Source organism: Chlorocebus sabaeus, chromosome 22, assembly GCF_047675955.1.
Source record: "Chlorocebus sabaeus isolate Y175 chromosome 22, mChlSab1.0.hap1, whole genome shotgun sequence".
NCBI lineage: Eukaryota > Metazoa > Chordata > Mammalia > Primates > Cercopithecidae > Chlorocebus > Chlorocebus sabaeus.
Window position 1 is genome coordinate 78,775,944 of NC_132925.1, and position 26,640 is coordinate 78,802,583.

Genomic DNA, 26,640 nt, shown 5'->3' on the forward strand with positions numbered 1-26,640 from the left:
AGGAATGAATTAATCATTAATCTTGGATAGATGAAATATTTTCAGACATGTACTCCATTCCCAAATCATAATAAAAGGAGTCCTTGGTAGTGAGAATGTTAGGAAGCACTTCTTTGAATAGGTTGATTTGGGAGCAGCAGGGCAGGAGTAGGCATTATTATTCATATGTAGTGTCTATATAATAACTCTAGCATATTAATTTGATCTGTATTATAGGAACATGATTTTACAGCAACCAGTTAAAAAACAATTTCATTGACTTTCACCAAGGCATCAGTTTAATAACCATTTGGCCAACTGGTCAAATTTGAAGACTCTTATTTCTCAAGATCAAATTTCATATATAGTAGTGGAGGAAAGCACATCACCGTTTCAGAGGAGAAAGCACAAAAATAGGAACTAAGGACGAATTAGGGAACCCATAAGAAAGAGAACCAGAGCATACATCACGTGGCCTTCTGACACCAAGTGAAGCTCATGCCTGCACCCTTGCTGCTCTTCCAAAGAGACACAATGGGACCCTGTCTATTTCTTCTTAAACTGGGGCAAAGTTTATGTTTTGTCTGATTGGCTGCCTCCTCATTCTTCAGTGGGCCCAGTAAAGTATGTTAAATACTATTGGTGAGTAAAATTGCTGAGGGAAGAAACACAATTATTGGGCAATGTTTCTTGGGAGTTTCAGGGTAATAAAGTAGAGTCTGGAAATAAGACCGTGTGAAATATTGAGTAGCTGTATCAGATTGTGGAATTAATTTACTGAGGAGGTTAGCTGCCAGTTTTCTGCAAAAAAAAAAAAAAAAAAAAAAAAAAAAAAAGCCCAAATTAGTTCCATTATTTTAGTAATTATTGTTTAACATGTGCTAAGTGCCCACAGCATGTTGGTGCCTTCATATGATATCAGAACGCACTATGGAGGGAACTGAACTTGTTATTGGATTTAATTAATTTCTCGAGTTAATTGCCAATGTGGGCCACATTTCTTATGTGAGTAAAATTGGAGTGTGAGAAAAGATAATGTCCCTCCCTCATTAAGCAGTCCACGTTAGATTTACAGGGTGACAGTCAGGCCCACTCAATCTTAGTTTTGATAGCTTTCATTACTGGCATCACAGAGTAAGTGGTGATCTGTCCTTTCATTATTAGACTCAACCCAATAACTGTTGCACAAACACAACCACCTCTATCAGGGAGGCTTCAAAGAGCTGTTTGTAGTTTGATGCTTAGCTTGTCATTTTTTTTTTTTTTTTTACTTGCTATCCCCAGACTTCTTTTGTTCTCCCAATGCAGGGAGAATTGTAGTACAGGGCCCTGCCTGACACCTGCCAAGAAGGGTAGCCCTTGCCAACTGCTGCCTTCCCTGGAGCGGGAATCAGTTGGTGACTTCTGCAAGTGATGTGACTTTAGATCTTAGGAAGTTTTTCTCACACAGTTACATAACTGGCATGTGATTCCCCTCCATCCCCAGCTTGTGCTTATAAAACACTGTGGACAATACCTTTTAAAATGGTTGAGATATCATTGATTACCTGCAAAACCTGGAAGACCATTTGCATGCCTGTCTTTTCTTCAATGTTTGCTTCTACAGGGTCTTCGGTTGAATTCCCTAGAACTGGAGATGGGTGTGCAGGTGATTAATAAGAGAGGGCTCTTGGGAGAAAACAGGAAGGGAGTGAGGGAATTAGGACAAGGAAGTGGAAGAAGCTACCAAGGTTGTAGTTTCAGGTGAAATTAACCTGATCACATGGGGAGTCTCGGGAGCATGAAACATACTGCAGAGTCAGTTCTGCCTTGAGACAGGAGTGTAGGCTTTTGTACCTTCCCTTCCCACCATTCAGTTTTTAGCTATGGACGCTGGGTGAAGGCCGAGTTTAGTTATATATCTCCCCACAATCTCTGGGTGTTGCTCTGGTCACTCAAGGGCAATTCTTTGGAGAAGATGGGCAGCAACACCTGTAGGGAGGAATGGGACACCAAACTGGTAAAAGGGCAGAGATCTGAGTGGAGCATCAACAGCTTCTGAAGTGTAGGGAACACATTCTGTAGTTGCAGAGGGCATTTGCATGCATAAGGGAACCCAAGTTTCCTTCGAGTTACACAATTTTGTGGCAGAGTGAGAAAGCATTGTAACCCTATTGACTCCTGGTTTTGTGGTGTGACTCCGTCTTTAGTAGGAGATTAAGAACTGGCAGAAAGATGAAAATCACATATTATATTTTTTAGGTTTATGGAAGATGAAGTTAGTAGTTCTCAAATAGATATGCACCTGAGAAAAAGAATATGAAACTTCTTAACTCCACTGAACCTAATGAATTTATCGCTCCTCCATCGATTTCTAGTAAACTGTTGTTAATGCCTGTAAAGGTAATTAAACATGACAGATGAAAAAAAGATTACACTCTCAGGCCAAAGAGGGAGTAAGGTATGCAGAGTGTCTGGGGGCTACAAAATTCAGCCTCTTGTTCCATCAAATGACAGGGTCTAACTTTGTGATGTAAACACATTATTGCAAATGTCAGTGCACAGAGAATTGTTTAGACAGACTGCAAAGATGATTACTAAAGAAGAAGCAAAGCAATAAAATACAAAACAACATTTCATTGACCCGGTTATAATTCCAACTTTTTATCTCTTTGGATGAACTATTTCATATAGAGACTTTTCTATGATAAGCTTTTAAAAAATAAGATAGCAAGATGAAAGAGACAACAATTAATATTAAAATGTTATGCACATTAATGTAAATTATAAAACATTTTATATCTCAAACTGCAAAGAATATATTCTGTGGTTAATTGTTCTTTCTCTATTTCCCCTCCTTCTTTCCAATCGAAAGTATCAACAGCTCAATATTATAAATCAAATTATGAAACTTTCTACTACGTAAATTTCTGAACTTAGCCATGTATATATTTGCATCTAGATAATTTCTGGAGGATGGAGTAAAGATGCTTTATTGATTCTGTATATTTTATTTAAAAATACTTTTTCAGCAGTAATTCAGCAAACTTAAAGGTTTGTAAGGAGAAAATGTGTTATGTATATTTTATTTAAAAGTGTGATGCAGTTCTCCAAATGCAATTAATTGTAAAAAAAAAAAAAAAAAAAAAAAAAAGAGAATGTATTTTTCAAATCAATGGGGGCTTTTTTGGTGCCTTCTTTTGATTTTTCATACTTTTTTTTCAGATAGGAAATTTTATATATAAAAGTTTGTAGTGTCTTACTACATAAATCTCATGTCATCCCTAAAATATTTCTCACCTTGGATTCATAAAATATTTTTAATTTCATGGATAATTTTGCTTTTTAGCATTTGTTATAGTCATTGATGTTGCTGTTTTTATGACAGAGTAATTTTTAATAACATTTTGGTTCAGTTGTGTTCAAATGATAAAAGAAAGAAATTTCCTTAAAAAATACTGCTTGAGGTTACCTTCTGAGTCTTCTTTTGGCATCTTAATGTCAAATCCCGTATTTGAGAGCAGTAATCCATGTTAAAGGGAGGTTCAAAATTGAAATTATACCATTAACCTTGGCCTTTTTCAAGTGAAACTGTTCTACAAGTTCTCTTTGCCATCAGCATGTTTACCAAGCTCTTTATTTTCAAATGCAACCTTTGTTTTAAGCATGGAGGTAACTGCTCTTCCCGCTCCCTACTTATCACCCAAGAGCTGTTTTCAACTGCTGTCTTCCCTTGCCTGCTCTTCCCTCTTTCACTCTCAGATTTAAACTATGTAGGTGAGTGGAGTGGGTGAGGACACAGCTGGTAAGGAGGAGAGGGGCCATTTCAACTTCTGGGTCCTTTCCTCAAAAGAAGACTTGCTGAGAGCCCAGCCATGTTGGAACTAACCTCCCCAACTGTAAGTGGCTACCTTGACCTAGTGTTCGCTGTGCTCCAGGCTCTGTTCCAAGTGTTCTAAATGCATTCCTTCTTTCACTCTTCACATCAGCTCTAGGCATCACACATATAATTATTGTGTTTCACACACAGGGAGACCGAAATTCATAGTGGCCCAGCCATGCACCATACAGCCTGCTCTGAAAAAGTTTCTTCTTGAGACTGAGGGACCAGGATTAACAACTATTTATCAGTTCCACTACTTCAACTATATACTGAAACCTTATTTAAGGAATTCTTAATGTCAGTTACAGAAGTTCTTTGGCCCTAGGTTAAAGTGGGGTGGTTCTTACCATCACTATTACCACCATCATTTGTCACCGCTGCCATAATTATCATCGTCATCATCACCATCACCATCACCAGTACCATCACCATCTCCATCGCAATCATTATCATCCTGCTTCTCATCATCATCATATATAGCAGTTATTGACTATCTCTTCTATGGCAAGCCCTAAGTTAGATGCTTATGTTTCAGCAAGCTTTTCTCTAATTCCCCTCGACGTGATAAAAATAAAATTATCTAATATGGACAGGTAACCCATCTACATAAAATAATGGAGAAATCATTAGCCTAGGAATTTGACAGATCTGAGTTCCTAATTATAAGCAATAATTATAGGCAACGTATCTCAGCTTCATTTCTTCACCTTTCCCAAGAGCTTAATAATTCCTTTCACATTTTCGAGAGAGAGTGAAATAAGATGGGATATATAGCAAATGCTTAGCACTTTGCTGCAATCACACTAGCCACCCAGGAAATGTTGGTTCTTCTCCCTCTCTGCTGTACCTCTCATGTGGGGAGAAAATGCTGGGAGGCATAGATAATTGCTAAATTGAATTGTATAATGAAAAAAATCCTGTATTATATATTTAACAATTTACATTTCTCATTTACTTACTATGTTTGAGGTATGTTTGAGTGCATAATTTGCTTTACATCATTTAATTTTCACAGCAGCTCTCTGCAGTCGGCAGCTGATTGATTTTCTTAATACCAGGAATCAGGGATGCTATCCTTTTCCACCTGCTGACATATATGCTTCATCAGTGGATTTTTTTGCCTTCTGGCCAATGGGGGGACCCAAGCAGGAGACTGGAAAATGGTAGGAGAGTGAGGTCAAGGTATTAGTTGCCCTGGAACCCTCCCTGTGGACTCCCTCCCTGTGGACTCCCTTTGAGCTGGCTATGTTCCTCTATCAAAGGAGATAGCTCTTCTTGAGGTTGACCTCTCCACCAGACCTTCTCTTTCGAAGTTCTGGCCAGTGCTCCTTCCCCTTCTCCTTTACGTTGTGCGATGATAACAGCTCCAGAGTATTGAATGTCCCTTATGGTTTCCCTACATACTACCCAAAGTTTTATAAATAGTCCCTTTATTAAACCTTCCTCAAATTATTCTAATTTCAGTGGGGCATCTGTGTCCTGCTCAAATCTTACCAATACAGAAGAGGAGAAACCAGGCAACTTTTTTGAAACTGCATGTGTACACTGGGCACACACTTTATTTGGGGTGGCTTGGGTGGATACTGGTAGAGTTGATTGGGGAGGTAAAGACACTCGGGTCATTTTTGCCATTAACATTAGCAGGATCTATTTTTATCAGTGTCAATGGATATTCAGAACTTTTGTTTCACCATGGACATAATCTGTGTTCACCTTCTTCCACTTGCACAATATTCATGTGGCTCCGACACTAGATTTTGCACTCCTTTAGGGTAGGGATTCTTCTATTTATCTATGTGCCCTCAACACAAGTACACCACAGTGCTTAGTAGGCACTCAGTACAGTCATTATTTAATAATCTGTCTGCCTACCCCCAAGCATAAGGATGACCTGAAGTAAGTACACAAGTACAACTGCAGAGCATGTTTTGCTTCTTGATGTGAGCTTCCATAAAAAACCAAACTGATCTATGTGTTATATCTGTAAATATTACAGAAATGGACATGCCAGATTTCTCTTCTTTAGCATCTGCTATAAGGGAAAAACTAGGCAGATGCCTGGAAGGCATGGGCAATTGCAACTTTTCAGTAAGATATACTGATCTGGTTTTAATTTGAAATAACAAAGAACATTTTTTTCTTCTCTTTGGACTGTTTTGCCTGTTAAAATTGGTTCCAAAATGTTCTCAATTACTGGATATTGATATTTCTCACTTTGACAGCTTGGTTGCAGATACCCTGGTAATTTTTTACCTTTTAATTAATGATAAGCACTGGAGAACTCAGTACTAGAGCAGTCGTAGCTTCCGTTTTTAAGGGGCATAAACACAATGTGGTAGCGAAATGAATGTTAGAATTATCAGAAGTCTTTAAATGAAAGCTTTCATCAGTAATGTTTCAGTACATTTAAATAAAAGAAGGATAAAAGCTTGGTAGTGCTTGGTCAATTCAGTGACTGTGTTTTAAAGTCTAATTTGTAAAAGAATAAGAATTCAGTTATCTTTTAAATTAGGATAAATTTCTTAATCTTACCAAGGAATAACAGTGTGCCGTGCCCCTTTAGATAGATGGCTTTTCTTTTCCAGATTGCAAATGGCTGTAAGTGTACTGAATTTACCGACAAACGGTCTGGGTCTCAATGGAGAGACACTTTCTGTAGACTGACATGGATTCCTCTTGGGATAATTTATATACAATAAATTATTTATATAAAAACCTAAGGTTCTTCTCCTGTGCTTTAGTTTTAATTTTATATCACTGCAAAGTGCCACAAGTAATCAGAATAGGTCTGCGTTTGATAGGAGCGAACTACAACAAAACCCCTTTCAGCAGCATTCTTAATTGCACCAGACCTTGAGAAAGGGATTACAACAGAGATGGGCTAGGGTCAAGAAAGTGTTGAACTGCAACCCAGGAACTGGCATAGAGTTTGCTAAGCCACTGAAGGGATTCCAGCCAAGCAACTATAAGAAGGCGTATGGAGGAGGAAATTGGGCCAGGAGTAGGAGAGGTTAATGGAGGTGTGGGCATCTGAGATGGGTTTACAATCCACTTTCCAGTGATAGATGCAGATGCCGGCACATAGCAGAGGAATAAATACCTAGAATTTTATTACGATTTCTTACCCTGAGCAATCAATGGGCCTAATTTTAAAAAAAGAAACAAACTTTAATTTTTGTCATAGAAGTAGTGAGTGGAATGGTGGTCACTAGAGGCTGGGGGATAGGAAGAGGGAATGGGGAGATGTTGATCAAAGGGTACAAAGTGGCTGGGTGCAGTGGCTCATGCCTGTAATCACAGCACTTTGGGAGGCCGAGGTGAGAGGATCGCTTGAGCACTGGAGTTTGAAACCTGCTAGGGCAGCATAGTGAGAACCTGTCTCTATAAAAAGTAAAAGATTGGCCTGGCATGTTGGCACATGCCTGTAGTCCCAGCTACTTGGGAGGCTGAGGTGGGAGGACTGCTTGAACCCAGGAGATCGGGCTGCAGTGAGCTGTGTGTGTGCCACTGCACTCCAGCTTGTGTGACAGAGCAAGACCTTGTCTCAAAAATAAAAACAAAAACCAGGGTACAAAGTTTCAGTTAGAGAGGAGGAATACGTTTTTGAGATCTATTGCACAGTATTGTGACTATAGTAAATAAAAACGTATCAAATATTTAAAAATTGCTGAGTATAAATTTCAAATGTCTCACCACAAAAAAAATATAAGTGAGATGATAGATATGTTAATTACCTAGATTTAATCATTCAACATTGTATGCATATATCAAAACATCACATTGCACCCCCTAAATATATGCAAGTATTATTTATCAATTAAAGGAAACTTTAAAATTTGAAATAACAGTAGATACACAGAAACTAACAAAGAAATGTGGAGGGAGGGCCTGTGTACCCTTTATTCAGCTTTCCCCAATGTTAATATCTTGCCTAACTAGGGGACAATAGAATAACCAAGAAATTGGCATTAGTACAATGCATATCCATAGAGCTTATTCAGATTGACCAGTTATGCACATACTCATTTGTGTGTGTGTGTATGTGTGCATGTGTAGCTCTACGCAATTTTATCATAAGCGTAGCTTCATGAAACCACAACCACTATCAAGATACTCCATTGTCCCATCATCAGAGACTCCCTCATGCTATCCCTTTAGAGTCAACACCTATTCCCCACCCCATTCTGAACAACTAGCCACCACTACTCTATTCTCGATCTCTATAATTATCATATTTCATGAATGCTATATTAAAGTAGTCATATAGTATGTATCTTCTTGAGATTGGCTTTAATTTCTACTTAGCATAACTTCCTTGATGTTCATCCAGGTGTGTGTCAATAGTTCGTTCCTTTGTATTCCTAAGTAATGTTCCGTGTTATGATATATCACAGTTTGTTTTACCATTATCCATTGAAGGATGTTTGGATAATTTTCATTTCTTGGCTATTACAAATAAAGCTGCTACGAACATTCATGTTTAAATTTCTGTGTGAAAATGAGTTTTCATTTCTCTATAACAAGTGCCTGAGAGTGCCACTTTTGGGTAATATAGCAGGTTTATTTTTAGTTTTAAAAGGAACAGCCGAACTATTTTCTAGAATAGCTGTACCGTTTTACATTCCCATCAGCAATGTCTGAGTGATCTAGTGTCTCTGCATCCTCACCAGCATTTGATGTTATCACTGCTTTTTTTATTTTAGCCATTCTGATAGATATGTAACAATATTTTTGTGGTTTTAAATTGCATTTCTCTTATGGCTAATGATGTCGAACATCTTTTTGTGTGCTTGCTACCTGTATATGCTCTTTGGTGAGCTGTCTCTCTTCATGTTTTCTGCCCAATTTCTAACTGTTTATTGTTTTCTTATTTTCTGTTGAGTTTTGAGAATTCATTCTATACTGTAGATAGTAATTCTTTGTTAGATATATGGTGGGGATGGCCTCGGGCCTCACTGCCCATCGCTGCCCTAGTGGTAGAGTAGGGGCTGGGGCTGGGGCTTCCCCACTGGGTCTCTACTGGACTTCCCCTAAATGACCAGAGGGAGCAGGCTCTCCCTGTTGCTGTTTTGGGATTACAGCCCTCTCTGGAACCCAGCATAGGGTATATTGGAAATAAAAAGGAAACCCAGGGAACTCACCAGGTTGTTGTCCCTCAAGTACTGAGGTGCCCAGTCAGTTTCCATCTCCTTATTTTCCCAGGTTTTAGAGTTCTTTTTCACTTCCTGTTGAATAATTTCTGGGGCATTTAGAGGGAAAGAGTAGAGAAAAATGAGTTCACTCCCCCTTTTTGCAGAACAAGCCAGTTGATCTGATATCTAAGAAGCCATTTAGTATCAAACAGCAACAGGACTGATTTTCCTGGAGATGTTATCTGATGGACAGTAAGAGTATTATAAGCTTTGACCTTTTAATGTCTTAACATTGTGTCTCAAGTAGCCCTTGTATTATGATGGTTGTCTAAGATTAAAAGCTTAAAGGTGACTGTCCTCAAAGCTAGAGCTTAAACCTGTTTTACCTAGTCTGGAACAGAAGTATTGCATGGACTCTGTAATGCACTGCCCAGGTCCTCCTTTAGGAGCTAAGGGCTTATCACCCCACTTGCTGTGGTGCTGCCCATAGACAGCCCTCTCCCAAAAGCATACTTCTTTCATGAGGTGGCCTGCTTCCAGTGACTGATCACTGCAGGGTAAAAAGGCTCCTGCCTTTTCACCCTCACTCAGGACATTCCATGTTATGATCTGAATGTTTGTGTACCCCCATCATTTCTATGTTGAAATCCTAACCCTCAAGGTGGGGCCTTTGGGAGGTGATTAAGCTGTGATGGTTCCAACCTCATGGATGGTATTGGGCCCATACAAAAGAGGCCCCAGGGAGCTTGCTAGTCCCTCCACAGTGTGAGGACAGAGAGAAGCCATCATCTGTGAACCAGAAATGGGCCCTCACCAGATATCAAATCTGATGGTACCTTGATCGTGGATTTCCCAGTCTCCAGAACTATCATAAATACATTTCTGTTGTTTGTGATTTTTTTTACAACTGCCAGAATGGGCTAAGACACCCTTTCTTCATTACTCCCCACAAGCTACCATTGCGATGACTTCTCCTTCAGCTCACCTGCTTCCTCCTCTCTTTCCATTTCCTTCTCCAGGTGTTGATCCCCAAAGAATTCCTTCTAAACCTTTCTTCAAGCTAAATGCATGAGAAATCTGTTTCCCAGGAACTTAACCTACCTCGAAAGTGCTTTGCAGATGTTCTATCTTTTTCTAAATAGAATTGTTCATTGTAAGGAGATCACATACTTCCTATTCCAGAATAATAGTGTCTTTTTAAAAAATGTAATGATGACCATACTAGTTAGTAATCCTATTTGCTTTCACAATCTTCACTTTGGATAATAAAAAGCTGGGATGTTGTGCATTTCTCTCCAGTGTTTGAAATCTATAACCTGAGAACCGTAGCTTGGAATCCTGTTAGATTTCCTGCAACTGTTTGTTTTTATGAAGAGCCATCACCAAACACAGCCGGTTTTGTAGATTATTGTTTCAGAAAGTTTACTCAAGTCTGCAGTGATATCTTCTGCAGCTGCTCTTAATATTACGACCCTGCATGCTAAGTGTATGGTCCTTAGCATTGTATTCTCCATGTGGCTCTCTAGTCTGAGTTTATTTGCTTAATCAGGAGGTTCGGAACAAAAACATGGCTGTGGCAGTGTCTTTACTTATCTATAAGCTTTTTGCTTGGCTACCAGCTGATTGCAATGTATAAATAGTAGTTTGCACATTACCCAGTCATATACATGTCCTGCCAAGAGCTGGTTACTCTTTCACGTATCTCCTTATTTATTTCCCACAGTGCCTTTATATTACTATGTGGAGATCTCCTGTGCACTTAAAGTCACTTGTCTGCCCTCTGCTTGTTCATTTAGACTTTTTGCTGCCTGAGTTATGGTGAACCATGAAAAAAACTTAAATAAGTCTACCTCCTCTTTTTAAAAAAGGTTGCTATGAAGCTGTTATATATTTGACTGTATGCAGTAAATATGCACCTAAAGACACCAATAAATTAAATTTTTGTAAGCCTAATACAATGTAAATGTATTAAAAGAGCTCACTATTCCTATGGAGAGTTTGTTCTTAAGGATAAATGATAAACCTTTTATTCATGTTTAAATCAAGCTTTTAACTCTATTAGGGTCTTTCTGGAAAAAATGTATGTGACGATGAGCCAGATGAATTCTCATATTTCTTTCTGAATGGCACTATGGTTCAAATGAGCTCAATTAGGTGTAGGGAGGGGATTAATAAAAGTAGACTTTGATAAAATTAAGGACATTTGTTTCTCATAGAAGTTACTTGCTGATGACAATCTCTAAGAAAATAATGTAATGTTGACAAACATTTAATGAGAAAGTGCATCCTCAAAAGCTTTAACCCTACTAGTTTATTAGAAGTCCAAATGAGTATCTATTACAAATATTTACTTAAAATATTTCCTTGATATTACAACATGTCATACCCTTTAAAAAGTGTTGCTCTTGAATAACAAGCAAACAAATGCAAACTCAAAAAACCTGCTACTGTCTATCCAGGGTATATCCTTGGAAAATGAGGGCTCATCTTACTGGTTATTGTTTCATCATGTGATGTCAGTTGTTAATAGTGTCTTCATAGGTGTTAAAATTATGGGAACTATCTTGAAAGTTGACTTTTTAAAAATGTCATCATTTGGTGATGGGGCAGATCCCCTGGTCCTTTTCAGCCTCAGTTTCTTCATCTGCAAAATGGCTAAAGTGATATTTATCTCAGAGGTCACGTGAGATTTAATTCAGTTGAGAGTACTTTGTGATCTTTATAGTTATAATCAGATATAGGCTGTTATTTTTGATTTTCTAGATATTTCTTCTGAAGACATAATTACAAGAATATTATTCCTTGGCCTAATGCTTTCCAGGTTTGGACACCCCTCCATAGATTTCTTTTTGGAGATTTGCAGTTGCAGTGCCAGTGCCAGAGAAGGTGTGTTTTGTTTTGCTTTACTTTTTTTTTTTAAGAGAAAACTGAGGCTCCAAGGTGTTATACAATTCATGAATTCATGCTAGGTCATATATTTAATAAGCAGCAGACCAAGGGCTAGTATCAGGCTTTCTGACTGCTAGTTACTACTTGCAGGGTCAGAAATGTAAATAATGTAATACGAGGACAAAGCAGGTAATGGAGATCAGTGAGTATAAAACTATAGGGAGTGGTAGGAACATTGGCAAACTAGAGCCAGTTTTGATCCAGAGATGACTGGGAAGCATGCACCATCCATACCCCCCCAACACTCCCACCCCACAGCTTCAGTCAGTTGTTGCCAAGTAGTCTTTCTGGTCCAGTGTGCTGAGATCTTCTAATTTTTTTTAAAGGGAAGTCAGAAATTTAGATCTTTATGTAAAATATTGACACCTACTAAAAAAGAAGAAAACAAAGAGACAGACAAACACAAACCAGGTAGTACCAGCGCTTTACCTTTCTCTGTCGCAGCCTGTTGCTGTGAGGTGTACCTTTTCCCTGGTTTTGGATCCATTGGATGCTGTATGAAGGAGAGGGTAAGGCGTCCAAGGGCAGGGATTCTGCCACATGTATTGTTGCATCCCCAGAGTCTAGCCAGGTGCCTAAAATTAGATACTGCAATAGGAAATGCCTTTGAATAAAGAATAAAGAACAGCAACAACAGACCAAAGAGTTTCCACAGAAACTTTGGGAACCTGAGTCAGCACACAGGCCTGCAATGTGGAGTTAGTTTTACTCGACAACGCTGAGAAGCATATTAGAAAAAACAATAATTTCTCTTATTGTTTTTCAGATGGAAATTTAGGAGTGGCAAAATAAGGGTGAAATTTTAATTCATTTCTTGAATTACTAAACACTACTGATCACACTAAATACAGCATATGCCAAACATATTTTTGTTAAGTTTTCTTCAATGATTTCTATCAGAATGCTCGAAACTTTGGGGCATAGTGGTGTGTGAAAATGATTATTCAAAGCATTCTCTCTTCAAATGCACCCATACGTAAGCAGGGATTCATTTATCTTAAAATGTTTCAAAGGATCTCCTTATTATAAAGGAAAAAGAATTGCCATGTGACCCTTTGGTTAATATTGGTTATATGTATGTGAGTATGTGGTCATGGATTCAAACGCATAATTCTAAAATGTTTAGAAATGCTGCATCTACTGTATTATGGACATTAAGATTTTTCATGACCAAAGCTTGCCACATTATTTTTCTTTAAACAATAAAATTGAAGCAATAGTATTTAGGTTGAGTCCTCACAGCAACAACAAAATGCCACAATTAGGAACAAAATCATAATCTGTATACTATTTGAGGCTGGTTTGACAAGATAGAGTTATAGATTGATGTAATATTTTATTCCACCTTTAGAACATTTCATCACCCCATTTTAATTAAGCTTAAGAGTTAGAGGAGCACATATCTGGAACCGTGTCTTGCACCACGTTTTGCATCTGGGCTTTGGATAACCCGTTGAAAGCAAAACAAGACAATCTGCCTCCCACCATCTCGTCACACTCTGACTTCAAGTTCAGCTTCACAGTTAAATAACTTGCCAACTTTGAATTAGCAATAAACAGCAACTCAAGACCTGTAGGGCTTATAAGCAAGTGAGAAGTGGTGCTTGGAATGATTACATTCCTAAGCCCACAATTATCACAGTTCAGAACTAATTTTTATGCCTTAAATAAAACCAAAAGAATCTACACAAAGCACTTCATTTTCTGGGAAGGTTAAATTAAACTTAAAGTGTTCACTGGAAAGTCATCCTCTTTAAAATGCATTTGCTAAGAACCTCTTACTTGAGGAAAGAGTAGCTACTGTAATTTTAATTTTTCAGGTGTAAATCCTTTTACTCTATACAATAGATATAGAGAAGCCACTAGTATTTATTTTTTTAAGTGTGATATTTTAAAAATCCTTTTTTCCAGACAGTTCTTCCTGGCTTACAGATTGTATACATTTACACAATATGATAATTTATTAACTAAAATGGGTAGCAACTGAGAGTACTTGAAATGGAAACAGACAATTTCAGAGAGACCTAAAGCAGGCAATGGGTAATAGCCGGAGTAGCACCTTGGATTATGTCACGCGTCTTTTGTAAAAAGTGCTAGTGCTTTTGCAGCTCTCTGAAACATTCTGCATCACATCCAGGTCAGGGTGGGGAGAGGGAAAGACCACTGGGACACCTGTAGTCGTAGTAACTGTGTTCCTGCAGCATGAAGAGCTGGGAGGAGGAAGAGGTAAATCTCCCTCCCAGCCGTGGCAGCTCAGCTGTTTGGGGGCTTGTGGGAATTTCTTCTGAGATCCCCGTTAACTTTCATATGGTAAAAATCTAACAAGTTATCTTGTTGACCTTTGAGGCAGCAGAGGTGTTACACTTTTCTCTCTCTCTCCTCCCCCCGCCCCTCCGTCTCTCTCTCTCTCTCTCTCTCTCTCTCCCTCTTCCTCTCTCTCTGACGGAGTGTCGCTGTGTCACCCAGGCTGGAGTGCAGTGGCGCGATCTCTGCTCACTGCAAGCTCCGCCTCCCAGGTTCGCTCCACTCTCCTACCTCAGCCTCCCGAGTAGCTGGGACTACAGGTACCTGCCACCACGCCTGGCTAATATTTTCTTTTTTTCATTAGAGACGGGGTTTTCACCGTGTTCACCAGGATGGTCTCAATCTCCTGACCTCGTGATTCGCCGGCCTCAGCCTCCCAAAGTGCTGGGATTACAGGTGTGAGCCAACGTGCCCAGCCGGTATTAAACTCTTTTCCCGTGAGTTCTCTCTGGAATAATGAGTGCTTTTTAAATTAAACTAATTTTTAAAAAATTTCTAAGCATTTAAAAAGCTGGATTTCTAGATTCTCTTAGAAAATTGGAAAACCTGGCAACACTGTACCATTATTATTCCTCCATGGGAGTGACTGGCTGGAGCTCAGCTGCAGCTGTGACGTTTCCATGAAGTGTGAGCTGCTTCTGTAACACCAGCGCCCTTCCTGGTTGTAGTGTTTTCTCACCTGTCTGGCTTGCTTGCTAGGGCACTTGCATCTATCCATTTTTTTTTATTGATTTCCAGGCTCAGATTCCCATTGCCCAATAGACATTTTGGTCTCAATGTCCCTTACGCTCCTGGTTCAACATCTCCAGCGCCAAGATCTTTATTCCCAACCATGCCCAATGTTGCTTTAAGTACTTGATCTGCATGATCTTATTTAATTCTCTAAAAGGTGAGTATGCTTATTTTCCATTTTGCAAATGTAGAAACTGAGGTTAGAGGCAGAATTTGAATTTGAAATGGCTTGATTTCAAAGTCCGTATTCGGTCTCATTTCCGTCTCAGGAGGGTGAATGCATGTTTTTCTTCCTTGTTTTCATTCTTTTTGTAATGTGCTTAGGAAAATCAAGTATAACTAAACATGTAATACACTTGGTGACTTTATTGCTTCCTCTTCCCCCACATTCTCCATCCTTTAAGACATGTATAACTGTTAGGATTGTAATTCCCCATTTCCACAAGGAGAGAATCTTAGCTCTCATAGCAATTCAGAATAGTCTGGATCATTGCCATCCAAATGAAATACATATGAGCCACATATATAACTTAAAAAAATGTTTAATAAGCACATTAAAAAGTTCAATGAAAGAGGTAAAATAAATTTAAATAGCATATTTTATTTAACCCAATATCTTTAAAATATCATTTCAGCATGTACAGCATGTAATTAATATTTGAACATTATTGAAGAGTCATATTTTATATTCTTTTGGTAGTAAGTCTCTGAAATCCTGTGTATATTTTATACTCACAGCACATCTCAATTCAGAGTAGTCACATTTCAGGTGCTCAATAGACACGTGGCTCATGGCTGCTGTCATTGATAGCCCAGGTGTATATCATTAGCCTTACATACAAAGGAAGAGTAAGATAGAGGGATCAGGTTCCTGTTATGGAGGCCCTCGTTCAGACCTCCTCCTACAAACCAATGTTATGAGCCTTGAGATGTGCAAAAAACAGTTTTGGAATGAATTATTTATTCCTTTTTTTATGGATGCAGCTGCCTGATGTTTGGTAAGCCAAAGAATTGGTATAATTTTAGTATATCTTCCCTGCTTTTAGTGCAGTTCTAGAGTTTTAATGGAGAGAGTTAGGATATGATTTCATAGGAATATGCTTTATCTCCCTGGGTGGTGTGTATTGCCTTGCAAGCCTGAGGTGAGATCATAAGTCTAAATCAGTTCCTTTCTAGAAGTTACTTTTTGCCTACCATCAGGGACAGTGAGTAAACACACAGAAAGAAAGAGGGTATAACATTGTTGGGAATATGAGAACTTCACCGAAGAAGCGACTGAAGAACAGTGCAGTAAAGTGTGCAATAAAGGTGCTCACGCCATTTCAGGCAGTGCCAAGACGGACAGCCTGAATCCGGAATGAAAGCTTGTTCTATGTGCTAGTAACTGTGATTTATAATACCCAGGGACGAAGACTAAAGGCAATCAATTATGTATGTCCTGTTATTACTTTGTGAAAACTGGTCCTGAATTGTTTTATCATTTGATAGTGTTTTTCCAAGAAAATAAGGTTTCCTTTGCTGCCATTTTTCACTGAGATAGGTGCAGAAAAACTCTGAACTATTTTAGTGAGCACGTATTTCTAGCTAGTTCACCAATTTGAATTTCAGGTTGTGATGATATGGTCATAAAAATCTGTCCCAGGCACATTTTCGGCTGATCTTAGCTTAAAAGCATTTTCTAATGCCAAGTGATGGGACTTAATGACTTTGCATTGTGGGTTGGAAAATGAATCCATTCGGATCCTGTTCTTATGCTGGAAGCCCTCTGAGTTTCCTTTATTGAAATGCCAGAAAGTGCTTTCTAAATACATGGTCCACACTTCAGTTGTTCCACGGCCCCCTGTTATTATTTTTATTCTTTATAGAGCACACAAGTACTTGAGGTATATTTCTCATATAGAAAAGAAGTGATCCTTCCCCCTTGAGCTTTCATTTAATGCAGACAAATTCAGCACAACTGAAAGGTAAGACGTTAATCAGGCAATGGCAATCACCAGAGAGGGTTTTGGGAAGTTGGTCATGGCCCCAGTTTAACACACTTCCCCATTGTCCTGCTGCTAAGCTGAGCTTTTTCATCACCTGCCCTGAGGTTCTTTGCCATTGCTGTGACTGACAGTATGGGCAGAACTATTTAACATAGAAACAGGAAGTAGCTTTGGAAACTAACTGGTTCCTGAGTGGTCCTGAGGTCATAGTTTTCCTGAAGAGAGCAGTCACCGTCTGTTTATTTATGTAGCTGACTTTCTGATCCCCTGAAATATTTTTTTTTTAAATTAAGGTCTAACACATACATCAGTAGAAGTGTATAAAGTATGCTAATTTAAGTATATAGTTTGATGATATTTTTACGTCTGTATATCCACATGTAACTGCCATCTAGATCAAGTTATAGAGCACTTTTCAGCACCCTGGCAGGCTCCCTTGTGCTCCTTCCAAATGTTTTCCAAATACATTCCCTTATAATGTTACCACTGCTTTGACATCTACCAACACCAGTTAGTTCCACCTGTTCTTGAACTTCATCTAAATGGAATTACACAGCATATAGTCTCTCCTGTCTAGCTTTCCTCAATCAACATATTCGTGAAGTGCATCCATGGTAGCAAGATTCATGTTCTTGTTGGTGAGCATCTGAATTATTTCCAGTTTTTCCAAAATTCTGTTTTGGTCTAGATTCTACCTAATGTCTTCAGGACGTTAAAGAGGTGACATTTGTCCAACGGCCTGGAGCACAGAGATGCTCTGTGCTGACGGAAACCTCCATCCTGTCTCCCATAAGTCTGTATTCTCGCCTGAATGATCAGGGTAGTTGCTGAGTGCTTCACCTTATGCTTCTCTTTCTTCTTCCTAATTTTAATAATAATAATAACAACAATAACAGCTATTATTATAGGTATCAAGTGCCAGGCACTAACACTACTGTATTATGTGTTATATCTCATTTAATTTTCACCAAGACTCTGGAAATAATTATTATTATAGTTTTTACATGAAGACTTTAGACTAACGTTTAATGGAGTCTCTAAGATCACATAGCATATTGATGGCAGAGCAAGGATTCAAACCTAGGTTTTCTGACTAGCACTTTGTTCTTAATCACTACCCGTACTGACAAAGACAGAGCCTTAGGATCTGTTAGGGAAATGCCATCTTTGAGTGGAACACAATTCTGTCCATTTTCTTCCCCCATGACTCCCAGACAGCTGTAATTTTTAAAATGTCAGTTAGAATCTATCATTTCCAAGCTTTGAACCTTTAGTGGCTGTCCTTGTCATTAATATAAAATCCTAAGTCCTCATTAGGCCTGCAAGGCCCCACCTGATTTGCTCCTGACCCCACTCCCTGACCTCATCCCCCATCCACTGGGCCCTCCTCAATGCCCTGGGGTCATTGAACTCCATCTGTTCTTGAACAAGCCAGGCTTGCCCAGGCACTGGGCCTTTGCATTTGTCATTCCTTCTGCCAGGAATGCTCCTCTCCAGATCTTTTCATGGCTGATTCCTTCTTGTCATTCAACTCATTGCTTAAATGTCACCTTCCTAGAGAGTCCCTCTCTGACCACCCCCCCACCCCCATCCCCATGAGGAAGGACCTGTCTCTCTATCACGTTGTCTTACTTTATTTCGTTCCAAACACTTACTACTACCAAACTTATTTTGTTCATTTGGAATGTTATTTATTCTCTGTTTTCCATCATTGTCATATTCACTCTAGAAAAGTACCTAGCACTTAGTAGGTACTCAAACAGCTATTGCCTGAATAAACAAAGGAATGGAAAAATGTACGTTTTCAAAGGTCTCTGTAACTGTATGAGACATTTACTTACATATTTTATAAAGGAAGAACATTTTATTTTAAAAATGTGACTTTACATGCTATGGGACGTCCAGTTTTCATATAATAAAATGAAGACGGGAGGGGAGTTGGGCACATTATTAATTTTATTTGTGGAAGATGCTCGCAATCGCGGGAATTGACTTCTGGCAATGAAGCAATTTCCCAAATGTCAGAACTAATCGTATGATCCTGGAAAGTGGTTCTTTTCTTGTTGTCATTGTTTATTGTTTGTTTATTGCCCATTATAAAATACTAGAATGGGGACACTGTTTCCTGTCCAGCCCTGGAGCATAGCATGTGACACAAATCATAACAATTAACACGAATTTTTATATTGGAGTTTAAAAATAAGAAATGTCACAAGGAAAGCATATATAGATGCTCTTTAATCATTGCCACCCCTTTCTAACATGACAAGCCCAGGAATCATTAATGATCCTTTGTTCTGCTCAGTGTGTGGGGTTAACATGGATATCTTTAGTAACAAGCTGCTCCTTATCTTATCATAAATAACAAGCTGCCACTTTGGCATTTGGAGGCTGCATACCAATTTCTGTAATATCACATTCGCCACTCTCTTAGCTGTTGTTGGATTTGGTAGGAAGTTTTTAATTTAAATATCTTTGGTCCTAGGATGTAGATTTAAATTTCAGTCCCCAAGCAAACTTTGTCAAAGAGACTTTCAACCCATTGCTTCTAGAATCTTGCATGCCAGGCACCCTTGGGTGTACATAAGGGTTGGGGGTGTGATGGGCGGGGCTGGGACTTCTGCGCCCTGTGGAGGAAAGAAAAGCAGTGTTAGGAGAAATGTAACAGTGTAGTTGAGGCTAGGAGTGGTAAAGGATTGTGTTTCTCTGCTAGCCTAGGCATAATTTCTTATTACCCCACATCAAATTGCATCCCTTGCCTCTGATTCCAGCCTGCACATTCATCTCTTCCTCCCACCTCAGGCTTTTATTGATGCTTCCACCTCCAGGCAGTGCACAAATGCAAACTTCTGTTTACCATCTCTGAGTAATGATATTAATTCCACTGCCCAGGGATAATGCATTGCTTATTAAACACTGTAGCAATAACCATTAGGTGATAATTCAAAGGGAAACAAAAAAGAGTCAAAAGCACCCCTAACCCCTTTAGCAAAAAAATGATCAGAATTTAGCAGAAGTAGAGTTTTCCTGGTTAACAGTGGGGAGGGATTAACAGCTTCACTGCTGACTTGCTGTGTGATCCTCAAAGATTTACTAACCTTTCTAACTTCAGTTGACAATGTTGATAAGCAGAATAATAATTGTGCCTACCTCCTAGAGTTGCTGTGAAGGCTAAATGAAAGATATACATAGAACCCTAAGCAGAGTGTTTCATATGTAGCAAGAGCTTAATTAAAGTTTCCATAATATGATATCTTAAAAGACTTTAGGAGGCTGACGTGGGAGGATCACTTGAGGCCAGGAGTTCAGGACCAGACGGAGCAACAAAGCAAGGCCCTGTCTCTCAAAAAAAAAAAAGAGCCAGGTGTGGTAGTACACACCTGTGGTCTCAGATACTTGAGAGGCTGAGACAGGAGAATCACTTGATCCCAGGAAGCTGAGGCTGCAGTGAACTATGATCACTCCTATTGCACTTCAGCAAGACTCTGCCTAAAAAATAAATACGTAAATAAATAATGTCTTAGAAGAACTGTGTTGTCATCCTCATGGGGGTATGCTGTCTATACACTTTGCAACAAACCTAGGAAAGATACCTTAAAATACAAATGCTTCCTTCCAACACTATGGGTGTATCCATAAACCAAAGACTTCAGTAGAAAAGGCTTCCTGTCTCTACTCAGTTACCAAATTATCTTATTATTACTTTTTTTTTTAAACAAAGCTATGCCCATTTGAAAAAAAAAGGCTTTTAACCAGTATAGTTTAGAATCGTGGTTATAGTCTACACAATGCATTGAATTTAAGGTTCTCAAGGCTGTCTTCCATATACTCAGTTTCATAAAGAGCAGCCTCCTCTCAGGTTGTTTAGAACTAGGAGACTTGAGATGTAAAATGCTGAGAGATTCAGCTCAAACAAATATATCACCTTCTCCCCTTTACCTTGTCAAGGCTGAACAGTCTTGAACAGGCCTCCAGGTTCCCAGCCCATCCCCTGCTACTCTCCCTTTATGTATCATGCCGATCAAATGCTAGAAGATTCTTTCCCCTTCTGTGCTGCTCATCAGCTCTCATTTGCCCTTACAATCTCAGCTGGAATATCATCTCCTCTGGACGGTCTCTTGGTTCCCCAGATATGCTCCATACTTGGTTCTGTGTTCACATTGCTCTGGGAATTCCTTCATTTTATTCTGTCCTGTGATTATGTCCTAATAATTCATAATTATTAAATATCCATCCTGTCCACTAGATTGTTGGCTCCATCATGTAGGGATTCATTTGTTCATCACAGTATTGCACAGTCCTTGGCATATTAGGTATCCTATCAGACAAATGGGGCAAGTGCTAAAACATTCTTTATAATAATTTATTTGTATGTGGCATATAACTAAATGGTTAAAATATTAGATTACATTTTTTCTCTTATGTTGTAACAATTTTCATCTGCTATATTTAGTTTGCCTTTGTACCACTGAAATGATCATGTACTGCTTTTGTATGTTACGATTTAATAGCATCTCAACCAACAAACTTTTGATTTTTAAAGCAGGAACTGTTTAATATACTGGTTTGATAGTACAAGCTGGCATTCCATCTCTCTCTAAGAAGCCTTCAATCTTCAAAGCACATCATACAATTTCATAAATTAATCCTGAGAATAAGTGTCATAGTAAAGATATTGATTTTAGAATCTGGATGGAAAAGAAGGCAGAGCCTAATGTTTGAATTCTGAGTTGCAATCGGATATAGTAAATCACCAAGAACAAAGAACAGATACCTCAACGCCTAGAATCAGGAGGATAGAAGAGAACTTTATGGACTCAATTTCTATCCCCCTTGTCTCTTCGAAGAATCATACCTCCTAGAAAGACTTTGGTCCTTGTCTGATTGTTTCTAAGCTAAACTGGGGACTTACTGATTTGGCTCTATAAAATGATTTTAGCTTTATGCTCTTGTTTAGGATTTTGTGGTATCTCTGAGATGCCTACTATATCATGTTTAAGTTCTGCCTGCTTTTCAAGGCAATTTGACATTAGACCCCACTTAAACTTCACTGACTGACTTCCTACTGCTCACATATGGTCTCCTCTCTCTAATATTTTACTGAAAATGTAATGTGAGGTACAAGTGACATAGTTTCATCCTGGCAACAAGATGATGAATAAGACCCATCCCTTCCCTCAAGGAGCTTATGGTCTACTGAACGAACCAGGCAATGTAGACAGTGTATGTATGCTATATGTAAAGCACTATGGAAGACATTTTTAAAATGGACAAGACAAGAATGAATAAGAATTAATGAGTAAGTGCCCATAGAGAACCCAGAACATTGCCAAGCACATATCAATGGGAGAATAACTGTCAGCTGCTATTCCTATGATGCTAGTGAGATTTCTGACTTGAGTGCTTGAATGTGTGGTGAAGCTATCTCTGACATCCAGAGCCCATGAGGTAGAACTCAGGATGGGCTGGCCAGCTACACAAATTTGGTTTGAGAAAAATGAGAAATAACTGGGGGACATCAAAATGACAATAGTTGTCAGCAATAGAGAAATTTGAAATTTGGGAGCATAATTAGGTAGAAAGTTTTACTGTTGGCAATAAGGAATCCAGATAATCCTATTAACCAATACCTTTCCACTTTGAGGTTTTTATCTTCACAGTTTTCTTTTCTATCAGCATTTCCGACTGTTTACCTATTCCCCCAGTTTAACTGAAAGACGTATTTACCAGTATTCAGAAATTTGAAGGTAAATAGAATTAAAGCAATTTTTAAAAAGGCCAAGATCTATTCCAGCCTCTGCAACCTCTCAATCTAGTGGAAGGCAGACAGACTAAAGAATAATTAAAATACAAGGCTGGCTTTAATAGTGATAGTAATTCATTGGTTTTCAAAGTGTGGACTCTGGACTATCAGGATCAACATCACTTGGTATGGTAGACTGAATAATAGCCCCTCAAAGTTGTCCACATCCTAATCCTCAGGCAAAAGGACTCAGGCACAAATTACCTCTTATGGAAAAAGGGACTTTGCAGATATGATCAAGTTTTACTGTTGGCAGTAAGGAATCCAGATAATCCTATTAACCAATACCTTTCCACTTTGAGGTTTTATCTTCACAGTTTTCTGTGGATGTTGAGATGGAGAGATTATGCTAGATTATCTCAGTAGGCCTAATATAACCACAAGGGTCCTTATAAGAGGAAGACAGGAGGTAAGTGTTAGTAGTAGGAGTTGTGAGGACAGCAGTAAGATGTTGGAGTGATGCAAGAGAAGGGCCATGAGCCAAGAAATGCAGGCATCCTCTAGAAGCTGAGTGAGCCAAAAAAATGAATTCTACACTGGAGCCTCCAGAAGGAACAGCCCTGCCAACACCTTGACCTGTTTTGGACGTCTGACCACCAGAACTGTAAGAAGATAAATTTGTTTTGTTTTAAGCCATTAAGTTTGTGGTAATTTGTTACAGCAACAAGAGGAAACTAACACACCTGGGAATTTATTTGAAATGCAAAATCTCAGGCCATAATTTATATTTATTCAATCAGAACCTCTGAGGGTGGAACCAATCTATGGTTTAGCAAGCCTTCCAGGTAATTATTATGCTCACTGTATTTTGAGGGCTGCTGTTAGAATTCAGAGAAGGAATTGTACCTGTCTGTACATGAGATAGACTATAATGTTCTGCTGTAGGTCACATGCCTGTTTTTTCAACCAATCACTGTATGTTTGTCACAGAGCTTCTCCTGTGGCCACAGGCAATGGGGCATTATGATTGACCACAAAACCCATGAAATTTCAGGGAGTATCTCAAAGGAAAGAAAATAATATTACCTGAAGGAGGATGGGATAGCTTGCTGGGGAGACAAAATAAAGGCTAACCACTGTAAGTATATTACTTTAGTGGTCAGATAGGGAAGGAAAGACATTCCAGCATGAGGGAAGAGTTTGTACAAGGGCCCAGAAGTAGAAAAATGCAGAATGTATTCAAACACAGAACACATTCAAAAATGGCAGAAATGATTATAGTAACAGTATGGCATCAAGAAGGTGTGGGAGGAGGTGACAAGTAGTGGGAAGTAAGCTTGGAGGCCCTTCAATGCCATACTCATGAGCTTGAATTATGTTCTGTAGTGATGCGGGCACATACAGTAGTAGTTTCTGAGCAGAGAGTAACATGAGGAATGTGGGCCTTAGAAGGCAAACTCTAGATTCTCACCATTGCCTGAATATCAGGCCCCCTTAGTACCAATCTCTGCCATCCTGTATGCATACTGAATATTGATTCTGCATGACTCTAGGGATTCTCTATACATACATTTTTATCATTATGTGTTTGAATGATGATGTTTCCCCTTTGGAAAACTTTGGCTTTCAAACTGTTAGATCACCCACAGTAAGAAATACATGTATACACACACACACACACACACACACACAGACACCTTCATGAAACTATACCCTTTATTATTATTTGATATATATTCTACTATATTCAATTCTATTGTAGTTTTAAAAAAATTCTCGTTACAATTTCCTAAGTTGATGTCATGACCCACTACTGGGTTCTATCCTTTAGTTTGGAACTTACTACTCTAAAGGAAAGGGGCAGTGTTTTATTCACTTCTGCATCTATCAGTTCTTAGCACAGTTCTCTGCCTATGTTAGATCAGCACTAAGGCTTAAATGTCAGATCCATGAAGTTTTAGCCAGAGCTACAAACATTCTTGATACCATATGATAGCATGTTTCACTTGCCAAGTATTGGATGACAGATTATTAAGACACATATACAAAGCTTTGAACATTTGGTGGGTGGGGGTGGAATGAAGGGTCAGTAGAAATGATGATGCATCTTCTCTGTCATTAATGTGAAAGCTTAAGAAGAACATTAGTAGATCAATTCCTTATAATACCACAATGAAACATTTTCCTCTGATCAGAACTGCTTTAAATGAAATAAGCTTTGCTCTGTAAATTAGGCATGTATCATCTGGGATGTGAAATCCACAAAACTGTCATCAAATACAGAACAATGAGAGCTATTATGCTAGGATGTACATAGAATTTCGGTTCTGGAAAAGCTATCATTTGAATGGCATTCTCTTTTCCTGCAATATCAAGGAGATCCACAGACACTGATTTCTGGGTTATGGAGCTGGGTTAGATGGAAGATGCTCTGGAAGGACTTCCCTTTGGTGGATTTTTCACTTTCTGAAATTGATCATTTTCATTAGCTTTACACTATTTTTGTCTTTATCATTCCAGGTGTGAATTATAATCTTTTTTTTATCTTACGCTGTCCTCATTTGCATTACTATTGTGATGTAATAGCTGATCACAGCTCTGTATAAAGAAGTGTTTAGATACTGTACTTGGGCTCAGCCAAAGTACAAAGTACAAAGATGTCTGCCATGAGTGCAAGCTTCAGGAGTGGTGAGCCTGTATGTCCCATGCTTGCCATCCTCAAACAATACACCTTCCTTTGCATCAGTATGAGACTCAGTTTAGGCCCTCCTCCAGATCTGTATGCTTGCCTGGTTTGTCACCTTCCTATGCATCAGTATGAGACTCAGTTTAGGCCCTCCTCCAGATCTGTATGCTTGCCTTGTTTGTGCTGCTCTTATGGTTACAGAGCCACGTCACTAATGCTGCTGACACCATTGCTGCCAAGGGCCAAAGGCTGTTACAGTGACTGCTCCCATTCTCTCAAGTCAGCCTGTCATCTCTCGCCAGGGCTCTCATGTTGCCATTGAGGCCTGTGATGCACTAGATGGCTCAGCTCCCACGTATGTGCAACCTGGAATTCATCTCCTTCTTACCCTGACTTACTGTCCAAAGGAGCTGTCATTCACATAGCCTGTCTCAGAAGATGGGTCCTGGAGATCTGACAATCAGTTGTGCTGAGTAACAGTGGCAGCCAGCTTGTTCTCCATCCCTCCATTTCCTTCTTCTCTCCCTCTTCCATCCCTAGATGGCACATTCCAATAAATTAGGATTATATAAGATTTTGCCTCAGGCTATGCTTTCTGAGGACTCTGGGCTAAGCCAACATCTTAGTAAGTGTGTGCACTACACACACACACACACGAGAAGGTAAATCAGATTGAGCCAAAAGGAGCCATCAGAGGTTACTTAGTTAAGTATCTGTCCAAGGAGGCAAGGAGTCCTTGAAAAGAAGCTTATATGTACTTTCAGGGGAATGGGGGAGGCTGAGTCAATCACAGTGTTTTTTATCCAACCCAGCCTCAGAGAGCTGGTCTGAGCTCCACAGAAGGAGGACTATTTAAGTAAAAGCCAAATGGAAACGGACCATGAGATGAGAGATTAGTAAGATTCATCCACTTCCTTGCCATTAACAATTTAAATAGTGATGGAACTTCATGGAGGATCCCTGAGTCTAAATGATGTTCTAGTACTGGAATTCAATGGTAATACTTATAAAGATTAAAGTCTCATGGAAGACAAAGACAATAAGCAGTGAATAGCTGAAGAAAGAAAATAATGGCAATTTATCACAGCATACAAGTGATAGGAAGGAAATGAAGAGTTGCAATAGAGAATAACAGAGTGAGGTGGGGAGAGTCCCCATTGAGATCTGTTAGTAAGGGAAGGCCTTTCTGTGGAGGTGATACAAAAGGGGAGGAGGGAGAGCATTCCGAACACGAAGGACAGCAAATGGAAGGCCCTGAGGTGGAAAAG

The 26,640-nt window shown here is 39.1% G+C and overlaps 1 protein-coding gene across 8 annotated transcripts in view; it reads left to right on the forward strand.

The window, feature by feature from the left end:
- The window catches only part of FHIT (fragile histidine triad diadenosine triphosphatase), a 1,488,394-nt gene that overhangs the window by 233,315 nt on the left and 1,228,439 nt on the right, over positions 1-26,640 (forward strand). Inside the window, exon 1 of one of the 8 annotated variants that reach the window (XM_073009986.1) lies at positions 12,373-12,431. The exons of the other annotated variants lie outside the window; for them this stretch is intronic. The gene's annotated coding sequence lies outside the window, so the exon portion shown is untranslated. Of the gene's footprint in view, positions 1-12,372; positions 12,432-26,640 lie in introns of those variants that run through there. 8 annotated transcript variants of the gene reach the window in all.